This window comes from Petaurus breviceps, unplaced genomic scaffold (genome assembly GCF_028583685.1).
Source record: "Petaurus breviceps papuanus isolate PSGF00001 unplaced genomic scaffold, PetGlider_PUasm1.0 90734, whole genome shotgun sequence".
Taxonomy (NCBI): domain Eukaryota; kingdom Metazoa; phylum Chordata; class Mammalia; order Diprotodontia; family Petauridae; genus Petaurus; species Petaurus breviceps.
In genome coordinates, this window is record NW_027187327.1 from 10,404,823 (window position 1) to 10,424,580 (window position 19,758).

Below are 19,758 nucleotides of genomic sequence, written 5' to 3' on the forward strand. Positions count from 1 at the left end.
GAGAAGCAGTTTGGTGTATTATTGAGACACCGAGATTCATGTGCAGTCTGACACATCCTGGCTGTGTGATCCTGAGCTTAATTTTCTAAGATTATAAGTAGCTGCAGTGGGAGAAGGAGTTTTGTTATACTGATAAAAATATGTTTCTTTGTCTCTCTGTACCACTCCCTCAAAAACAAACAAAAAAGTGAACAATTAGATTCTTTTGAAATTCATTAATGTAATTAAATTGATTTCAGGAAATATTTAAATAGAGGAAGAGTTGTCAACTGGCTGTAAGCAGATGCCAGTTGTCAACTGCAGCACTGATGGGAAAAAATCAGGTAGATGCCTGAATTCTAAATAACATCATAGGTTTCATATTCTTAATTTTCACATTTATGTCAGGACCAACAGATAAATGTCTCTGTGGCAAGAACTAAGTAGGTTAATCATGCTTAGGAAAGTTAAAGTCTTTTAAAAACTTTGAAAGAACTAAAAAGCTAGGACTTTATCATATCTGGCCTCCTATTAAAGATCTTCAAAGAAAGTTTTTTGGTAGGTGGTTCTTAAATTTTTTTTCATATTAAAAGTTCAAGATGTCTTTGTACAGAAAATCTCCCTGTTTTCTCCCTCTATTGATCATAATACTATGTCAACTCTGAAGACAAATGACCAAAATGTCACAGATTAAAAATACCAAAAAGCTTATGTGTTGTCACAACCACACTAAACTCTTTCTTTTTTTTTTTAAAGCAATTGGGGTTAAGTAACTTGCTCAAGGTTACACGGCCAGTTATTATTTCTGGGTGTGGTGCTGAGTATCTGAGCCCGGGATTCGATCTCCAGGTCTTCTCAACACTGGAGCCAGTGCTCTTACTCGCTGTGCTACCTGGCCGCCCCTCACACTTAACTCTTAAGAAATAAAACCCAAGAGCTAACAGTGGTCATAACCAAAAAGCTGGGTTCTCCTCTAGTTGGAGACCTGTGTTAGTTTGAGCAAATCTTAATATATATGTATATATACTACATATACATGGACAATACTATACATATATGCAGTGAGCTGTAGCCTGACAATGGTGGGGTAGCAGCAACAAATGAGACAAGTTTGATTCATAGCAGGACTTCATAACCAGAACATGGTTTCTGCAGGTACTTGTCTGAGCTCAGAGACTACCTGCTGCTGGTGTAAAACAATATAGGGATTTTGCTGTGGCTGAGTTTATGCAGAGGGTGAGCACAAAAGATTGTTGTAGTGTAATGCCAAACTCAGGGCCTTAGCTCTGGAAAACAGGGAGTCTCCTAAGGGTAGAAAGAGAGGGATGGTATTGGCATGGGGATCCTGACAACTGATTGATGAGGATGTTTGACAGTGGGATTCCTTCTTGGGTATGTATGCCAAAGCTAATGTTCTCTTTTTAGATTTTATAACTGCCATCATCAGTTTGTCAGGTATAGCCTGCTGATGCTGGTTGCTTCCAATGATTATGTGATTTTTCAGTACTATTTATGTTTGAACTTGAGTAACTGATACAATTTATGTTTCATATTTTTAATGAAAGGATTTTTTTTAGTTCTAGCAAAAATTTCTAATGCATTTATTTAAACTTTTTAAATATGTAAAAAATTTTTTTACTTGTTGGAGGGCAATTGGGGTAAAGTGACTTGCCCAAGGTCACATGGCCAGTCTTTGTGTTAAGTGTCTGAGGCTGGATTTGAACTCAGGTCCTCCTGACTCCAGGGCCAGTCCTCTACTCACTGTGCCACCTAGCTGCCTCTATTTAAACTTCCTAATGTACTTTAAAAGGCTCTTGGAATTTTAGAGATAAAGCTTCTTAAATTAGATTTCTTTATGTTCTGTCATGGAGAAGAACAGCATTTTAGCAAAATGGCACCTATCCTTTTGTAAATTCACTCAGTCTGAGGTAGGCTTCCTTTTTATTAAACTTAAATTTTCCTGAATTCCATCAATTGATTCCATCAATTCTAGGAGTTTCCCTCATTTTAAGTTTCCTTCCCTTTCAGTTCCATTTATTTCACACATTACCCTATGGAGTGGGAAGGGGGAAGATGGGGAACCAAACAAACCTCTTGATCTTGCTGTCTGTTCAAGCTATATGCCTATATCTCACTTAAGTTTTTATTGATTTTTTTTATATTACCTTGATTTCTGACTATATCCCTCCACTCTTTCTTGCCCCAGAAAAGCTGTAACAGTTTTTTTTTTCCAAAACTTCCAACAAAACGAACCAATATCAACCAAGTGTAATAGTACAATGTTATGCCTATAGTGTCTTATCACTGTGAGGGGAAAAAATGCCCTAATGTAGTACCCATGCAATATTCATAGCACCAAAAGGTCACTATAAATATACCAGCATAGTGCTTGATTGCAAAATGTAACAGACTCTCCACGTGGAACACAGAAGCAAAACATTCAGACAACAGAAAACCAACACCGGGAAACCAATTACATCATAGCAACATAGAAGTTAATGCACCACAATGTAGCAGATAGCCATACCATCCTTTAGCCTTTCCACAAACCAACAAAAGCCTAGCTGTCACAGCAAGTGGCAAACACCAACATTTACTCACAAGCCTAACTATCTCCCTTGTGTGCATCTTCTCCCACCTTGTCTAGCTGCTTCCTGTGGGCTCTGCTCTCCACCACAGACTCCATGTGATCACATTTAGCTTATTAGGGGGCAGGGAAGGTCTTCAAATTCCCATAACCATTATACCTAATTATCTCTTAATTGTTAAATCCACTGAATGTTTCTCAGATCTCATCCTTGACCTTCCCTGAAGCATTTAATTCTGTTCATGGCACCACCATCCTCCTAGTCTTTCAGGCTTGAATCAGTGCAAAGATGTGAAGTATCAAAGGATGAAAGTTGAAATTCTGTCTTTGCTACTTCGTGCCTGTCTACTCTTGGAGAAGTCAATCGTTCTAAGCCTCATTTATTTCTGCAGAATGAGATTAGACCAGCTGGTGTCTTGGATTCCTTCTAACTTTGAATTTTTGATAGTATAATTTTTCCATTCAATCTATCTTTTTTCCATGTTTTATTTTGTATCCTCATGGTCTTTTAACTTGGACATCTAAAAGAGCCTAGTTTGTCTATACCTTAAGTCTTTCTGTGCTACATAAAGAATTAGGTGATCAGTTAATGCTGAAGGGATTTGGGCCCTTTTGTTTGGCTCATTTAAAGGAATGCTACAAAGCTTAACTGCAAGCAGCTAAGGAAGCTCAGAGGGGAGGCAAAGACAAGGGCATTCCATCAATTCCTGTCATACTGGGGCCAGCACTGCAAAGTGGGACTGGGAAGAGGCAAGAGAGGGATGTGACCTGTGCAATGAGTAGCAAGAGCAAATCTACAAAGGTCTTTGACTCCTAGGTACTTTTTTATCACATGCTTTAGGGCAGCTTTATGGGGAGGAAAGTTAAACTGAGGCAGGTCTGATTAGTTTCTCACCTCTGATGTCAAAGGCAGAGAGATGTACTTGTCATCCAAGAGAAGTTTATCATGAAAAGACTAGCTATGTGGGTCTAGAAAAAGGCGGGATAAGAGTTAGGGAATGCTACTTAACCGGAAACCTGTTGGATGAAAGGGCTGAAAAATAAATTTTTTTTCTGGACTATACAGGGCAGAGAAATAGGGAGATTTTCTGCACAAGGACATCTGGAAGTACAGAACTAGAAGTAATGTTGGAAAGAGAGGTAACTTGTAATTATTATAGTAAATCTCACTTAACCTATTTAAATGAGTTGATACCAAATCACAAATTAAATTTAATTCAGAATTTTAACTGACATATAATAAAATAAGGGCCTGAAAAGCCATCTTACTCAGTGAACATTTGATTTTTCAAGTGGAAAAATATGGCAGCCAACAGCAGCACCAGTTTTGAATATAAGCTCATTTATAATATAATCTTGGGGATAAATATTGAACTCCAAATGGATATGTGGTCTGAATATAAAAGACCATTAAGAATTCTAAAATAGTAAGGAGGCATCTTTGAAAGCTGGCAGGGAGAAAATTCTTAACCAAGGGATAGAGACAACCAAGAGAGACAATATCAGTTAAACAGAATTAAATATTTATACATATTTAATAAAGATAGAGAAACTATCAGGCAGAAAAAAGAATAGCAAATTACAAAGATCTATATAAAAGTCTCTTAATAATGAGAAAAATACAAGTTAAAACACCTGAGATTTCACCTCACACCCTGCCAAATGGCAGAGATGTCTTAAAAAGGCTGTATTGAAATCTGTGGGAGGAAAGGTACAGACACTTGGTGAAGCTGTGCGTTGCTCCAGCGACTATGAGTGTCAATTTAGAATTGTGCAAGAAAAATGACTAAATTGTTTGTATGCTTTAACTCATTGATCATATTACTGGGCATATTATATCCCTAGGAGATCAAATATGGAAATAAAAATCGAAACACAAACCAAAACATAATTACTTTGTGATGAAGATGAAGAATTAAGATTTGTATGAACTTGTGCAATGAAATAAAGAAGACCAAAAGTAGTGCAGTGCTTGGCTTGGAATCAGGAAAGACTTCCTGAGCTCAAATGTGGCCTCAGGCACTTACTATCTGTATGACCCTGGGCAAGTCACTTGACCCTGTGTGCCGCAGTTCCTTATTTGTAAAATGAACTGGAGAAGGAAATGGCAAACCATTGCAGTATCTTTGCCAAGAAAATTCCAAATGGGGAATCACAAAGAGTCAGACATGACAAATGACTGAACAACAAAAAAGAACAACCCTCCATGACTGCTATAATGTAAAGGCAAGCCAAACTATTTGAGTATCCAAAGTACCAATAATGAACCCATAGAAGTGAGAGAGAGAAATTTCTTCTCTATGTGGAGGTACGGCACTACTAGGGCAAAATGTGTACCTTGCCAGATGTAATCATTGGTTGTTTTGTTCAGTTGTTTCACTTTGTCGACAAAGGATCATTCAAGCTTAAGTTGGGAGGTATTTCCAGAAACCTATCATGTAAAAATATTTTCAATAAAACTTACTTTTGGAAAAACTTATGAAGGACAGTGAAAAATTTATGAAGTTTTGCCTCATAAAACAGAAGTCAAGGATGGAGAAAAAATTTTAAAGAGTTCTTGGCAAAAGACCAAGCTGAGGAAAATCCTTATTGAGGGTATTTAGGGATGAGAATGGAAGCACAATGAAGAGACGAAAGGTGGGAAAAATGTTGCAGAGACTTAAGACATCACATTTTGGACTTAGTATCACAGTCCTGGTTGTGCTTATGGAGAAAGTGAAAATGGTACCAAAGAGAATTAAAATAAGAGTAGCTAGACTAGACCAAATAAATACAGGGGACACCCATGGTGGAGGCAAAGTATCTGAGGGCATTTAGGGATTGATTCTTTTTTTTTTTAAAAGCAATCAGGGTTAAGTAACTTGCTCAAGGTTACACGGCCAGTTAATTCTGGGTGTGGTGCTGAGTATCTGAGCCCAGATTTGATCCAGGTCATCCCGACACTGGAGCTGGTGTTCTTACTCGCTGAGCCACCTGGCCGTCCCTAAGCAATTGGGGTTAAGTAACTTGCTCAAGGTTACACGGCCAGGTGTTTCTGGGTGTGGTGCTGAGTATCTGAGCCCAGATTTGATCCAGGTCATCCCAACACTGGAGCCGGTACTCTTACTCACCGTGCTACCTGGCCGCCCCTAGGGATTGATTCTTAAAGTATTTAAGAGAATGGAAGATACCAGAGGCATGGGAGGAAAAAAAACAAGATCTTGTTACTTCTATACCTTTCCTCTTCCCCTTTCCCCCCCCCCCCCCCCAAGAAAAAGGTGACTAAGAAACCATCAATAACTAATGATCTTTGTACTGCAATATGCTGGAGCCTTCTTATATTGGCTCATGATTGTTAAATTTTTCAGGTGAACATTTATGCATCAGAAAGCAAACAAATTGTGGATTTATTGTTTTATTGACTTTTTAGACAATCTGAAGGAGAAAGTGTTAATAATGCAAAATTAAACTTAAAAGTGTCTCAGCTGGCAGTTGAACATTTTACCAGCTCACCCTTGCTTATATACCTACTTTTTTATTTATGTAAATGTTTCATGAGGATACACATTCACTGAAGTCATCTTTGATGACAATATCAGAAAAGAACAGGCAAGGCAAGCTTTTGCAAGTGCTATTCCACAGTAAGACCACATCTTTACAGTCACACAACTGAGTACAAGACTCCACTGTTCAGTGAAATAAAGAGAACCAAAAGAACATTATACACAGTAACTGCAACAATGTCAATGAAAAGATCACTAAAAGCAAGCCAAACTCCTGAGTACTGGAAACACCAGTAATGGTTCCATAGAACTAAGAGATATATCCTTTTCTCTCTACATAGAAATTGGGGATCATGAGGACAAAATGTAAAATTTAAAACACGTTTGGGTAAGGGGAAATACTGCACTATCTAAAAGCTCTTTTAGAATGAGGTGTTTTCAGAGTATTTCAAAGTTAAACAAGATTCTTTGAGAGGACAGTGGAGGTGGCCTTGTTCAGTGACTTTTGCATTAATGTTAAGCAAGACATAAAATGGATGTGTGATCTATAAAAGGTATTCATCACTGTTTTGGAGACAGATATAGTGGAGAATATATAGCAGGAATACATAACCTGGGATCTGTGAACTTAAACAATTTTTTTTTTTGGTAACTATGTATATATTTAAGAATTTTATTAAGGGGTGGCTAGGTGGTGCAGTGAGTAGAGCACCGGCCCTGAAGTCAGGAGGACCTGAGTTCATATCTGACCTCAGATATTTAACACAAAAACTAGCCGTATGACCTAGGGCAAGTCACTTAACCCCAATTGCCCTCCAAAAAGCAAAAAAAAAAAATTTTTTTTATTAAGTCATTTGGCAGAGAATCAGAAAAAGATGTGACTCCTCCCAATTCTTTGTGATGAGTGACCTGCATGTACAAAAATTCTTTGAGATGTATACCAGCAGCTAAGTACAAACACTCAATAAAACTTTTGGAAAGCCAAAACATAAACTGGACCCACAACAAGCATTTTGGGTGGACCCAGGAGGCTAGAGGGTCTGAGGTCAATATGACAGTAAACTCTGGGTTAGACAATTTCTAGCCACATAATTTAGGTTTAAACAATTTAATAATTTTTTTAGGAGACCAGAGTTTATTTTTTTTAAGTGGAAGCTGTATATTTCAATTTAAATAGTTTCCTGTGTCCACAACACAAAAAGGGTTAAGAACTCTTGCTCAAAAGAGTGAGGTCCTCAAAATGCTTCTGTTTGCAGATGATATTGTGCTGATTTCATCAAATCCCAGAATAGTGTAGAGTCTCATAAATGGGATCCATAACCACTCTAAAATTTGGTTTAACTGTTCACACAGAGAAAAACCATCAAATGAAGAATGCCTGTTGCCCTGACTATGATCTTTCATTTGTTCAAAAGGCATTTATTTAATGCCTACTATATGTGGGGCACTGTGCTAAGCACTGGATATACAAAAAGAGGCAAAAGACAACCCCTGCCCTTAAAAATCTAAGGGTGGAGGCAACAACATGCAAAAAATATATATATACACACACATACACACACACAAAGCAAGCTATATAGGATAACTAGGAAATAATTAAAAGAGGAAAAAATTGGAATTAAGGGGTTAGGAAAGGCTTTTTGTAGAAGGGGAGATTTTAATTGGAACTTAAAGGAAGCCAGGAATTAGTGGTCTGAGCAGAGGATGGAGAGCTTTCCAGGGAAAGGGGACAATCAGAGAAAATGCCAAGAGCTGAGAGATGTTCATAGAATAGCATGTTGGGGAATAAGGTGTAAGAAGACTGAAAAGGTAGGAGGGGCTAGGTTATGAAGGCCTTTGAATGTCAAACAGAATTTTGTATTTGTTCTTGGAGGGCACTGGAGTTTATCGAGTAGAAGGTGTAACATGATCAGACTTGAGTTTCAGGAAAATCACTTCAGTGACTGAATAGAGAATGGATTGGAGTGGGGAGAGATTTGAGGCAATTAATTCTGAGGTCAAAGAGGCAGGTGATCTGGCTTTTAGTTTATCTTATAAGCTTATCACACATAACTAAAGATCAAATAAACTTCCTTAGAGAAATACAAGTGCTGTTAGGGGAACCTTTTAAAGTTATACTCTTGGACAAATCACTAGTCACCTTACCCTAATTAAGACTTTGTTCAGTGGTAATGGAGGGCTATAGCATTATTTTTCTCATGTGTACCAGTGAAGTGGTAGAGTAGGCAGGGCCTGCATTCAGTAGTCATTTGCACTAGGCTGCAACTTCTAAATCTAGTCCCTGAGCCTTCAGTTTAGAGGGTTGCAGAATTGTTCCTGGTAAGACTTTGCATTATGAAATCTTAGAGTGCCTAGGTTTGGGCTCTAGCTAATCTACCAGGCTGCCCAGGGTGAAGAGGTAAGGTCTTGTTGTGTCATCTGTGGTCAAACTGTTTTTGGTTCAGTAGGCTTGACTATGACTACCTTCTATAGCTACTTAAATCTATTATAGTAGAACTTTGAACTCTCTCCCAGGGAGAATTCTTGCTGTTCAGATGCTGTTTAGATGCTAACCAGAGCACATCTTAGTGACCTCATAATGGAAACTTTCCATGTGGGAAAAGAAGAGTAATTTGATCAATAGCAGATGTTCTTTATCAGTCAACTCCCCCAACTACTCCATCTTTTTAACTCTCTTTATAGCTGCTGGCCATCATATCCATAGTCAAACCCTAAATTGCCTGTAGTGAAATGTCCCCATCTCTACTTCTTCATTTCTTCTCATCACCAGTGGACCTGGGTATGTGCAGCTGTGCCTTTCCCCTCTGTTAAGAGAGAGTTTTGCAGCTGCAAATTTATTAAAGGGGAATTTAATTTCCTCCAAGAGGATTTTGAATAATTTGCCTAGCTAGTTGGGAAAATAATTTCAAAGCAGGAAGCTTTTCCCAGAGTAAACTAGAAGGGAAAACAATACAACTCTAGAACACTGCTGAAATAAATTGAACCAAAGAAAGAGATTAAGATATAAATGAGAAAGGATCTTGTAAAGCACATAGGAAATGTGCTGTTAAGACTAAAGGAAGAGTAATTCAGAAATGTAGAAATCATCCCATTGAGGCTATCCAAGATTTAGTATTTGAAAAGACTTTCTGAAAACCTGGCTGTAGATGTGAGGGTTTTTTGCAAAAGGCAAATGTGTCAAGTCATTTGGAAAAAGACAAACTTAATTGTATGTCTCATCCAGCCTTATAAAAGGTGAACTCTTTTTTGAATTCTGAGATTATGTCAGATACTGCTGACCTGTTGTGGGAGGCATGTTGTCATCTTTCCTGGGGTGGGGTTGGGGTTCTAAAACTATTTTTAGACAATTAAGTAGATTGTTTGTTTTGTGCTTTGAATCTCATGTGTGTGGGCTGATGTCCTTGTTTGGCAGACTTGAAATCTCTTTCCAGTCCGTTTTCACTTGAGATAATCTTTTGTACCGAAACATTTCATAGACATGAATGCCAGGATACTATTTACAGATTGTTTTTTTCTTAAAACTATGGAATTTTCAATGGGCAATTTATTTCTACAGTGGGCAAGCCTTCCACTATGTTTTCTGGGCTGTTTTCTCCACTCCTTCCCTCCTGTCTGGTCAATTATTAAAAATAAGAAGAAGTCTTTTTGAAACTTTAGTTGAGCAGTTTTGAAGAGGGATTGGATGGGGTGGATCTAGATCTGTGATTTCACCAGTGTAGGAAGGTCCACTGTGAGGAAACTGTCTTTATCTCAGTCCTCTACAACCATAGTCTTTTCTATAGACTTGACAACCTGCTGAATGCCTTAGAGGAACTTCTACCCTGACTGTCCTTCCTCCTCCTCCTCCTCCTTCTCCTCTTCCTTTTTCTTCTCCTACTCCTTCTTCTCCCCCTCCTCTCTGCCCCCAAATCATGAACTGCCTCTCCTGATCATTATTTTGGGAAAGTCTTAGCTACCATACTTCACTCTTTAACCTACCATCTCTTCCACAACATCAAGAAAAACCTTGCCACCTTCAGAAACCTTATTTCTTCCTCATCCCCATCTAGGTCTTCAACCAGAAACCATGATCAAATTAGCTCTGCTGTTGTTTCTGGATGGAATGTGTCAATCTAGTCCTTCATAGCCTCTCTCACCATCTCTGTAGCTTTCTGACCAAAGTGTTCCTCTCTGGAAACCAGTTCCCTAAGCACATTGTCTCTACCCTGAATTGCCTATAGTGAAATGACCCCATTTCTACTTAGAGTTCACAGAAAAGACTATCTGTTTTTGTATTTGTATCCTGCTCCTGGCACAGTGCTTGGTACATGATAAATCCATCAATAAATGCTTTATCATTTGTTTAGTCATTCATTCATTCAACTAGTTCAAATCTAAACTTTCTTTTTAGCAAGTTGCCTTGGAACTAAGAAGTTAAGTGACTTGCCCAGGGTCAAGCAGGCAGTATGTACCAAGGTGAGATTTGAACCCAAGACATCCTGACTCTGAGATAGGCTCTCTATTCCCTGCACCTCTCCTAGATTTTAGCATAATTGGAATTGGTAAGTAAATTGATTTCCTAGGATGAAGCTGATGTATCCAGGAACACATATTGATGATTATATGCAGAAACATACTTGGCAAAGTCATTAAACACTAATCTTACATTAAAAAGTGCATTCAGTTTTAAGGGTGATTAATATTAATAGCTAACAGCATCATAACCAGTAATCTCTATTCAGGGAGGAAGAATAGAATTTTCTATTTTATAGGATCATAAATTTAGAGTTGGAAGGGATCTTAGAGGTCATTGAGTCCCATATTTTCATTTTATAGCTAAGGAAACTGAGGCTCTAGGAGGTTAAGTTACTTGCCCAGGATCACACAACTTGTTAGCATCTGAGATTTGAATGGAATCCAGTGCTCTGGACACTGCCTGTTGCTTTACTCTTGTCCATGAAGGAATTAACATCACTATGACGAGCAACAAAATGCTTTCCTTTTTAGTTCATGTAGCAGCAAGCACCCCAGCATCCCCAGGGTGGCTGCCAACACAGGTTCTTAGATCTACTTTTCTAAAGGAAAGCAACTCAAAATGGGTTAACAATCTTGCTTTAATCAAACATATGTCATTTACCTAGTTCAGGGGAAAAAGGTCAGCACCCCGAACTTCAGAGAATACAGAGGTTACAAGCAGATAACAAATACAGAGAAACATATCAGCAGACAGGCCTCCAACTGTCTGACCTTTACATCCATACCTAGTCAATTACCAGAGAGGGAAGTATCAACATCTGGGTTTTCAAAGCTGGGGGTCTCAACAGCTGCCCAGAGTCTCATCTGGTCAAATCACACAACACTTCTCAAAGTGAGCCCCAAAACAAAACCTCATACCAGGGTTTATATGGCTTTCTCTTGGCTCAGAGAATGTCACAACCCTCTTGACCCACTGCCCAATCACAGAGCACCAAGGTCTGGGCATTCCTGAAAACCAAGCCTCCCCCACAGGCTCCAGGTGCACTTAAGCCTATCAAAGGGCCTAGGGGTAGGGAAAATCTTAAATTCCTATTCTCATAACAGTTCAGAAGAAAGAAAAAGAAAATAAGATGTGTGTAAGACTTCTTAAAGAAGCAGCTCTTTCTATCAGTTTTCCAAACAAGTATTGAAAGCTTCATTCAATCTCCTAATAAATAAGCATCTCCTATGGACTAGGCCCTGTGCTAGGTGCTGAGGGCTATAAAGATAGTGAAACTAGCAATGCCTGTTCTCAGGGAGGTTACCGTCTAATGAGGGAAAGATAAGAACATGTAAATTCAAAACAAAACCTTTATAACAAATATTTGTAGTCAAGCAAAGCAAATTCCCATATTGGTCATGTTATTCATGTATACATACATGTATATTACACACACACACCCATGTATATATGTATATATGCATACACATATATGTCTCAATCTGTACACTGAGTCTATCTCCTCTGTGTGAAGAGATGGATAGCATGTTTCATCATGAGTCTTGTGGAAGTGAGTTATTGTGCTGATCAGAGTTCTTAAGTATTTAAGGATTTGTTTCTTTTTAAAATATCATGGTTATTGTATAGTTGTTCTTGTTTTTTCGCTTCACTCTGCATCAGTTTATACAAGTCTTTCCAGATTTCTCTGAAATTATCCCCTTCATTATTTCTTGTGGTACAGTGGTATTCCATCACATACATATGCCAAGAATAATATGAAGTCCTATGCCTGGGTTAAGTATAAGATTGAGGTGGGAGAGTGTAGCTAGGTGGTGTAGCGCATAAAGTACAGGACCTGGAGTCAGGAAGACTTATCTTCTTGAGTTCAAATCTGGCCTCAAACACTTACCAATTGTGTGATACTGGGTAAGTCATTTAACCCTGCTTACCTCAGTTCTTCATCTGTAAAATGAACTGGAGAAGGAAATGGCAAACCATTCCACTATCTTTGCCAAGAAAATATCAAATGGAGTCACAAAGAGTCAGACATGACTCAACAACAAATAGTATTGGGAAGGTGTAGCTAACTATTAATTCTTGAAATCTTGGAGGTTTAGTGGGCTACAGACACAATATGAGTCAACAATTTGACATGACTGACAAACTCATAAAACTCATTCTTATAAGGGTATTACATTCAGAACAAAGAAGGTAATACAGTAATATTATTATATTCTTGCCTTTATTTAACCACATCTGTATTGAAGGCCCTGAGATAACGCCAAGTGAGGGTTAGTTGAAGAAAATGGGAAAGTTTAACCCAGAAAAGAGGACTGTGGGCAATCACAATTGCTGTCATGCGGACTGTTGTGTAGAAAAGGGATTATACTTGTTCACCTTGAACCTACAGAGCAGAATGAAGACATAGGAACTGGGAACATGTTATAGTTTAGGTTCAATGCAAAGAAAAACTTTTTAATAATTAGAGTTGCCCCAAAATAGAATGTGCTGCCTTGGGAGATAATGTATTTACTTTCATTAGAATTCTTCTGCCAAAGTTTCTCTGACCATTTGTCCATGATATTCCAAAGGAGATTATTCTAAACCTGAGATTTTGTTATCTTATTGTGATCAGTGCTGGGTGTCATATTTTAGGAAGGCGTCAATTAACTGGACTTTGTCTAAAGGCTGACTAGTATAGCAATGAGATTTGAGACCATGGTATATAAAGATCCATTGAAGGAAATGGGAATAAGTAGCTTGAGAAAGAGAAGACTTAAGGGAGGTATGATAGCTGCCTTCAAAGATTTAAAGAGAGGAATTAGACTTGTTTTGATTGCCACAAAGGGTAGAACATAAGTGATGGGTAGACGTTTCAAATAGTAGGTGATTAATAAATGTTTGTTGGATTGGATTGGACATGATAGAAAAGCAGATTTCAGCTCTCTACGTAGAAAACCTTCCTAACAATTAGAACTGTCCAGAAGTAGAATAGACTGACTAATCAAGTAGTGAGTTTCCTATTACTGGAAGTCTTCAAGTGGAGAACATATGATAAATTGTGCAGAATATTGTAGAAGGGATCCCTCTTCAACTTTGATTGGATTAGGTGACCTAGAAGGCCTTTCCAACTCTGAGATTCTATGATGATATGATATACCAGGAATTTCTGCTCCCTGAGCATTTAGGTATTTTGTAATAAGACAGGTTGCATGTGTTCTACTGAGAGTCCAAAACCTATACCAGACAGTAAAACTCCTTCTCCCATAAGTGGTGACATGATTGTCTTCATTCCTTCTTAGGTGAAGACAAGAGAGCAAGTTTCAAACAGAATTATAGAATCTTAGATTTTGATCATGTAATCATGGTCATATAATTCAATGGTCATATAGTCCAACCCCTACTTGTGCACAAATCCCATCTGACACATACTATAAGTGGTCAAACAGCCTTTGTTTAAAGACTTCCAGTGAGGGAGAACCCATTAAAATCCAAGACAACACACAAAAGAAGGCTAAAAAGGGTTTGATATGGAGGGATGAGGGTATGGGGAGGGAGGGAGATACCCCAAATGAGTTGAACATGGTGGGAAATGAAGAAATGTCTGTCCTGTCCCCTTTCTTTAAAAGGAGGAGTTTATGGCTCCACCCTCCAAATCAGAGGAGCAGAGGGTACTAAAGAAGAATGAATAACAAGGCTGAAAGGATCTTGCCAAATGATGAGCTGCTCTGCTTAGTCTGAACATTATATTTTCCTTCAGAATAAACTCATAACCAAAAATATCACCAGGGAGACTGGTTCAACTCTCGTAGTCAACACCTCTTCAGTACCCTTAGTTGTCTCTCTCCCCTGATTGGAGATAGAGTGAAGAACTCCTTCCAAAGCCTCCCATTCTAGAGGGCTCAGATTTTCCAACTCTTCATTTCCCACCAGTTACTTTGTCTTATTTCCATCACAAACATCATGATGCTTCATCAGACAGCCTCTGACACCACTACTGGTGTGTGGGGGGGGGGCGCCTTTTCCTTTTGGGTATTGTCTTCTCAAATTAGATTATAAGGTCCTTAAGGGCAGCCCTATGTTTCTTGGCATTTAGCACAATACCTGGAACATAGTAAGTGCTTAATAAATGCTTATTAACTGTTGACTTAATCATAATGATGAGTTCACAAATATCTAATACTTTATATACACTATCTCATTTTATTCTAGTAACAATTTGTTGATGTTATTCAGTTTTGTCCAACTCTTTGTGATCCTATTTGGGGTTTTCTTGGTGAAGATACTGGAGTGATTTGCCATTCCTTTCTACAGCTTATTTTACAAATGAGGAAATTGAGGCAAACAGGGTGAAGTGGCTTGCCTAGGGTCAAACAGCTACACTGAATTTTAACTCAGGAACATGAGCCTTCCTGATTCCAAGCCCAGTGCTCTATCCCCTGCCTCTGTTAGAACAATATCCTTTGGTATTTTATGGGTGAGGAAACACTGCCTGTAAGCAGTTAGGTGACTAGCCTGAGGTCACAAACCTTCACCCGTAGTGAAATTTGCTTTCCACAAGTATTTGAGACAATATTTGAACCCAATTATTTATGATTCCAAGCTCAGCATATTATCCTTTATACCACAACTCCTCTCCTTGAATATATTAACCTGGATAAAGAGGAAGATTTAAGCCAAGTCTAGTAGAGTCCTGAGTTAGATTACTTGCCAAAAACCAATCAAATTGCACTTTATATCTTGGAATGTGGAAAGTTATGCCAGGGTCCTTTGATTTTTAATGACCTTGGAAAGTTCTATGTCTATAGAGGTGGTAAAAAGATTTGGAGAATAGCATTTAAAATGGACTGGAGTTGGGAAGATGGGATAGTCTCTCCCCCCCACTTTAACTTCCCCACCCTTCCCCAAAATCTTGCAATAGTCTGAGAAAGATAAAGTGATTTTCTGGGAAATTGATTAAGAGTTGGTATGAGTGCAAGGGTGACAGGAACCGTCTAGCAAGGAAGAAAACTTAATATGAATGCCTGATAGCTGATGTTATTTGCGAAAGAAGGAGCCAGGGACCTCTGAGTAATGTGTTTGCTTGATAGTAAATGGAACAAAGTTAAAGGAGAAGAGGGTGAATTTGTAATCTTGGCCAGCTAGGTGCAGTTCTTGGATTTCTATCTTCATTTTTCAGCTATCAGGGTATTATTGCACATAATAAGCGTGGAATCAGTAGGTTTTATACTTATTATCCAGGGTCTCTGAGCCTCATTTTTTCCATAGTTATAAAAAATGAATGCTAAGATATTATTTATCCTACTTAACGAAAAGCATTGTTTCAAGGAGTACTTTGTATATTTTAAAGTGCTTTATAAATGTAATAATATAAATACTCAAAAGGTATTGGCATTGGCAGCTGAGTGGCACAATGGATGAAGTGATGAACCTGGCAGACAGAAAGACCTGAGTTCAAATTCAACCTCAGCTGAATAACCTTGGGCAAATAATTTAACCTGTTTGTTTCAGTTTACTCAACTGTACCTAGGTGGCACAGTGGATAGAGCTCCAGGCCTGGAGTTAGGAAGATCAGAGTTCAAATCCAGCTTTAGATACTTACTACCTCTGTGACTCTAGGAAAGTCATGTGATCCTGTTTTTCTCATTTTCTCACTTGTAAAATTATCTGGAGAAGGAAATGGTGCCATTCCAGTATTTTTGCCAAGAAAACCCCAAATGGGGTCACAAAGAGTTGAACATTACTGAACAACAACAAAAATGGGGATAAAAACAACACCTACCTTGTAGTGTTATTGTGATAATCAAGAGATAAGATTTGTAAAGTGCTAGTGCCTGGCACATAGTAGGCACTACATAAAAGCTCATCCCCTTCTCATCTACCCCCAGTAGAGTAACTCACTACATTGTTTCAAAGAAATCTTAAAATGCTATATAAATGTAACCTGTAGCCCCTCATGATAATGAATAGGACCTTACACTTGATACACAGAAAATCTGAATTCAAATCCTGCCTTAGACACTATGTTATCTTGGTCAAGCCATTTAGCTGCTCTGTGCCTCAGTTTCCTCATTTGTAAAATGAAGGGGTTGGACTTTATGGTCTGTAAATTCTGTACTAGCCATAAGTCAAAGATCCTATGATCCATGCTGTGGGTTTAAATGGATTAGAACTAAACTTGGAGGTTACCCTGATAATAATACCTCTTCTTGGCTCATTATACCCCTCACCCAGAGTCTAAATCTGTGAATATTGCTTCTGTCTAGGTTTGCACAAATGTGGGTAACATGAACCCCAGATTCTGCACAAACATGCAAGGTAACAAATATATTTAGTGGGCACAGGGTAACTTTTATTTTATCCTACTTATGGAAGGTTATAAGCAATAATGTAGGAAACACATACAGGTTTCATAATACCTGAAAATGTATTCCCTCCCAACCCCCCCATAAATCCAGTTTCCCTCCAACGTTCTCAAGTCCTCTAAACTAATAAATAGCATAACTCTGGGATTTTAACTCATTTCAGAAGGAAAATGCATGTAGTGTTTTTAACTAGGCAGTATCTCAATATTCTCATAAGTACTATTATCTTCCTTCTACAAAGGTCAATATAGACATTTGTCACCTGGCTGCACTCCTTTGGACTTCTTTATCATGCCCTACCCAGGGACCTCTTCATCCTGCACTATCACTTCAGCCAGCCTTGGAGCTCATACTTCAGAAGTATGCTGCCTGGAGGCTCTTCTGTTTGGAGGAAAGAGCAGAGAGCTCCTTCTACAACATCCATTTAAGGAGAGTGAAGTAAGCAGAGCCAGGAAAATGTTGTACATAGTAACAGCAGCACTGTATGATTAATAACTGCGAATGACTTTACTATTCTTCTTTCTTTTTTTTTTTTTTTGAGGGGGAAAGGCAAGGCAATTGGGATTAATCTCTTTATTTCCCACCCAGCTGTACTCCTTTGAACTCCTCCATCACACTCCCACACTGGGTACCTTCTCTCCACCCCTTGGGTTGCCCTCCCTCCACCCCTTTCAGCATCCTTTTGTGTGTTGACATCTCCTATTAGATTGTAAGCTCCTTGAGGGCAATGACTTCCTTTTTCATGTTTGTATCCCCAGTGTTAAGTATGGTGCATTGCACATATTAAGCACTTAATAGGTGTTTATTGACTTGATTTTATTGACATCCAGCTTTATGGTATTACCCTGAGGCACTGAACTTCCGTGGAAGGAAAACAGAATTGGGGATATTGGAGAGACGACCTCACTAAGTAACTCATGGTAATAGTAAAAAGTAATCAAAAAGCTTTCTAGGGGTGGCTAGGTGGTGCAGTGAATACAGGACCAGTCCTGAAGTCAGGAGGACCTGAGTTCAAATTCGGCCTCAGACAATTAACACTTAATAGCCATGTGACCTTGGGCAAGTCACTTAACCCCAACTGCCCTCCACCCCCAGAAAAAAAAGCAAAAAAAAATTTTTTTTAAAGGGAGAACCTATTTGTACAAAAATATTTATACTAACTCTTTGTGGTAGCTAAGAATTAGAAACTGAATGGATGCCTATCAATTGGGGAATGGCCGAACAAATTATGGTATATGATTTTACTGGAATACTATTGTGCTATAAGAAATGATGAGCAGGATGACTTCAGGAAAACCTGGAAAGACTTACATGAACTGATACAGAGTGAAGTAAGCAGAACCAGGAAAATATTGTACATAGTAACAGCAGTACTGTATGATTAATAACTGTGAATGACTTTACTATTCTTTCCTTTTTCTTTCTTTTTTTTGGAGGGGGGAAGGCAAGGCAATTGGGATTAAGTAACTTGCCCAAGGTCACACAGCTAGTAAGTGTGTCAATTGTCTGAAGCTGGATTGAACTCAGGTCCTCCTGACTCCAGAGCCAATATCCTATGCACTTTGTCACCTAACTGCCCCTAACTTAACTATACAATAATGCAGTGATTCAAGATAATCCCAAAGGGCTCATGATGAAAAATGCTGTCCTCTTCCAGAGAAAGAACTGATGGCATCTAAAAGATACTGTTTTTCTCTCCTTCCCTCCTTTCCTGCCTTCCTCCCTTTCTTTATTTCTTTCAAATATTTTACACGATTGAACATGTATAACCTATATCAGATTAGTTACTGTCTCAGGGAGATGGGAGGGGAGGGAAATAATTAATGTTACAACTGGTTTTTGCATGTAATTGGGTAAAATCAAAATATTAATTTTTAAAAATAGTAAGGAGTAATGCTTAGGTCCTTTGTTCACCCATATCGTATTATAGTCCATTGTTGCTTTTCCAGTTTTGGAGGCAAAGTATGCAATTCTTATCTCCCACCAGGAAGCATGCTGCTCAGAAAATTGTTCCATATATATCTATATCAATATATACACACATATGTATACATGTACATACACACATGCATATACATATATGTTATATCTATGCATGTATGCACTTATTAGGGTCATCTCATCAAACACAGTCCACACCAGCTTAGCAACACACTTCTTTGACACCACAGCAGCAATGGCCATGGTATTCACTGGTCTCAAGTCTCTCTATGGAAGTGAAGAGCAGGTAATCACAAATCTAGAGACCCATCTCAGTGCTCAACACTAGAATATTCACATGGCCTCCAAGACAGAGGATGAGCTCCTCACACAAACCAGCACTCTTACTCCTTTCTGCCACCCTTTCCATAGAAATCTTAAAAAACAGCTTCAGAGTTTCATGGTCCAAAATGTCTAGCCAGTGGATTTTGGGGTGCCATCTGATGTGCATCTCATTTTTTTTTTTGCTTTTTGGAGGGCAATTGGAGTTAAGTCACTTGCCCAAGGTGACATAGCTAGTTTTTTTTGTGTGGGTGTTAACTGTCTGAGGCCAGAACCAAACTCGAGTCCTCCTGACTCCAGAGCTGGCGCTTTACTCACTGCACCACCTAGTCACCCCAGAATCTCATTTTTCATAACAGCATGGGGTTACATTTGGGAAGGAGGACCCAGAGTCCTCTAAGCTTACAACCTAGGTGTCATCCTCAACTCCTCACTCTCACTGCTCATATCCAATCAGCTATCAGGTCCTGTTAATTCTGCCTTTGTAACATCCCTCATATAGGCCCCCTTTTATCTCCCCACTCCAGTCCATTCTCCTCCACTCAGCTGTCAAATTGGGCTTCCTAAATGAAGTTCTGACTATCTTATCCCATCCTTACCCCCATTTAATAAATACCAATGGCTCCCTCTAACCTTCAAGATCAAATA